Source organism: Populus nigra, chromosome 10, assembly GCF_951802175.1.
Source record: "Populus nigra chromosome 10, ddPopNigr1.1, whole genome shotgun sequence".
Classification (NCBI taxonomy): domain Eukaryota; kingdom Viridiplantae; phylum Streptophyta; class Magnoliopsida; order Malpighiales; family Salicaceae; genus Populus; species Populus nigra.
The window spans coordinates 10064881-10068538 of record NC_084861.1 but is presented as its reverse complement, the minus strand read 5'-3'; the positions used below and the strand labels follow the sequence as shown (position 1 = coordinate 10068538).

General features: G+C 30.8%; 1 long non-coding RNA gene across 1 annotated transcript; it reads right to left on the bottom strand.

The window, feature by feature from the left end:
- Window positions 1-886: 886 nt before the first annotated feature.
- On the bottom strand, window positions 887-2079 carry LOC133704958 (uncharacterized). The gene is made up of 2 exons (XR_009844159.1): window positions 1837-2079; window positions 887-1526 (listed from the first exon to the last, which is right to left on the bottom strand). It is a non-coding gene; the product is annotated as an uncharacterized LOC133704958 (long non-coding RNA).
- Window positions 2080-3658: the final 1579 nt, after the last annotated feature.

The window sequence follows — 3658 nt, the reverse complement described above, 5'->3', positions numbered from 1 at the left end:
AGACAAAAACAAAAAAAAAGCATGTGAAACTTATTTTTGATAGTGATTTTTTTGCATTAGATGAGCTGTACGTCAACAGAAAAAGTTATCTTACCCAACTACACCATGTTTTTCAAACACCCTTTTATTTTTTAGAATATAATTTTATACTTTTAAAGTTTAAACATCATGGATACATGTTTTTATAATTTTTCAAAATATAATTTTATATTTTAAAGTTCAAACATGGATTCATGTTTTTAGTAATGTGATGTAGGGTATTTTTTAAAAAAAAAATTAATTAAAATACTCTTTTTTTAATTTTTAACATGAATATAATAAAATTATTAATTTAATAATTTTTTTTAACCGAAAGTAATTTAAAAAACAGAAGCAAGATAAATGGGACGCCGACTGCTTCTGTGCACCAATCAGTCCTCTACTGATGAGAGCATATATATCAATTACTACCAAATCGAGTTCAAATCTTTTTTATCCTACTTTGTCAAATAAACCGGTGTTTCTGTCTTGTCTTCCACTGTTGGGTTCCTTTTCCATCTCTAATAAGCTCATCGGTCACACTTAATAATTAATTAGGTGTGGGGAGGGGGGGAAAAACACCCCTCGAAGGGGTGACCAGCTTTTTCATAGACTGACTTTCGTGGTGCACAAAGACTTTAGGGCACAGAAAGAGACACGTCCAAATATACAGTGGATACATGAATATTTTGTATTGTACATAAGAGCAGTCACGAGGAGAACTCTTACACACTTAGATCTGAGAGAATATCTACTTACTTATGAAACAAAAACATATAAAACAACGAAACTGATGTCTGCAACAGCATGTTTCTGCACACACATACGCCAACAACAATCAAAATCGATGGCCTTAACGTCCAGAGTATAAGAAAGATAGGGTATTTTTATTTTTACCGAGAAAGAAAGACAAGACATTTTTACATGCGATTCAAGTACTCTTCACTCTTGACAGCACTTAACTCCTCAGAGATCTCTTAGCTCAAACATGATTCTTCCTCCAAGAGTTTACATGTAAGAAAATGTGAACCTCGCATGGTAAATAAGGCTCCATCGATCGCTTGCATGACCTTTCAGAGGTTGTTGATTTGTCTTTAATTGGGTGATTTTGAAGGAAAATGTTACGTAGTCTAATTCAAACAGCTCAGGAGGGATAGATAAGAAAAGAGAAGATAAGTTGGATGAAAATGGGAAAAGATTTTGTCAAAAATCTATATCATAAAGTTTTGATATAGAGTAAATGACAATTAAAAAAACAAAAATGAAGAACGAAAAACAGGGTCTTACAAGGTCAAGAAAAGGTCTTACAAGGTCAAGAAGAAAAAAGAAAAAATAAATGAAGAAGATATAGCTAAGAAAAAGCTCAGGTAGGATAGCACCCAATTAACATGAAAAGCCCATCTTTTCAGCTACCAGTTGAAAGCCAGCAAAGAATCCATCTGCGAAGTTCTTTTCCTGGCTTGTAGCGTAGCACGTGCTAGCTTTGTTCATTCTCTTGAACAGGTTCCCTGTATCGAGAATCATATCAAATACAAGAAACTTAAGGAATATATCAGTTTTTGCACATAAAATCAAGACAGTGAACAAATGATAAGGTCACATGCTCCTCCTCTAACTACATACATAAAAACACAAATTTAAGAGCATAAAGTATCTGATCTTTCTAACAATTATTAGGAATACTGAGACAAGTTGAACAGGACAAGATTTTATACAAATACTATATATATAGATAGTGTTGACTTCGAATAACACCAAAAACTATGAGCTTTTGACATTCCATATATATTTCTTACTACTCCATAAAGGTTTCCATACCTTGCAGAAACTTGTGCCTTTCTTTCAACTTTGAAAGTCCCTTTTCTCTTTCCCCCATGTTGAGAGAGAGAGAGAGAGAGAGAGGGCAACGGAGAGTGTAGTGGTAGTTGCAATATTACAACGAAAATTGAGGAGTGGCAATAGGTATATATGAAGGGGAGGAGGCCAGTTGGGCTGCCCGCTGGATCTGACAGTGACAGGTCCAAAGCCCAGAAAGAATAAGAAGACTCCAGGTTTCGTCAGCTTTTGGAAAAGCTGACCGCCGGGACTGACCGTTCTGCCCGGCCGACTGTCTCGTTCGGTGTAATACTAAAAAGATGCAAAATATTTTAAAAGCTATTTTCTTTTTATATTTCAAAAATATTTTTAAAATAATTTAATTTTTTTATTTTTTATATTATTTTGATATATTGATATCAAAAATAATTTTAAAAAATTAAAAAATATATTGTTTTAATATATTTTATAATAAAATATATTTTAAAAAACAACCACAATCATATTTCTAAACACGTTATATATATAATAATCAGATTAAAATGTTAAAAAATAAATAGAACAAAAAAGAGAAATACATTCCTAATTGCTATATTAATTTAAAATTTTAAAATATGAGGTGTTACATTATTTTTTTAAAAGTTATTTATAATTTATTTATCATTACTTTTTTTATTTTTTTAATTTAATTAGAATATTAAAATAATCAAATTCAAAATAATAACGTTCGGATAGAATCTCTGTTATAATATCATACAATTATGTTAATTAAAGAGTATAAATTATTAGTTGAGATCTTAATTAAGTTTTTAGAAAAACTCAATTAATAATTTTACATTATTATTTTTAAAAAATAATAAAAACTATTTTTTAGATATGTACTATATATTGTTAACATAAAGTCACCGTGTCAAATTCCATTCATTTTTTTATATAAAATCTTATCAAATAGATTAGCAACCATGTTCAATTAGTAACCAACAATTAATTTATTATATGAATTAAATCTGTGTAAATTCGAATGTCGCATGTTTGCTTAATTAAAATCCAACTTAAAATTTAAAGTTCTTAGTTTGCTCCCTTGCAATTTTTACATACTTATACATGCCTTTGATTTCAAAATTAAGTCAGAGTATAATGTTTTTTTTATATATTTATAATAGAAAAAAATTCCATAGCATGCATTGAAAAGTATGGATGTGATATTCGAATTTTTTTCCCAGAAAGTTATTTTTTCTTGCTACCCAGACATACCAGGATCGACTTGTGAAAGACAAATCCATGAGCTTCCATCACAAGCTCTCTTGATCTCATCCAAATTGAAGCTGAATCCCTCTACCTTGGGGGGCCTGTCTAACTATACTACACTAAAAAAACAAACGATAGATTATAGATGTGCCTCGATGGCATTAATGGAAGGATTAAATATTTAATTTAGTCGGAGTTTGGACAAAGAATCGGGCAATGAGAATCTAGGTACTTGGAATACGGTATAAAAACCTCATATTAAAGTACATATAAGTTATCAAAAAACAGTCAATTAAGTAGCAAAACTTAAACAATTTGGTGGGTGTTTGTGGGGAACAGAAACCTCCAGGGCGTGCGGGCAAAGGGAGGTTTAACCCCTCACGGTCTCCCAAGATACGGTCAAAGAAATACAAAAGCATCTCACCTTCTCCCATTCATTGGCCGGCGTTTCTTTATGGTTTTTATATATATAATTATCATGTTTAAAATTTTTTATACATTCATTTCTCCATTTTTTAAATTTTTTTTGGGTTAATTTTCGTATCATCGTTCCCAAGGATATTGTGCTTTGGATGGG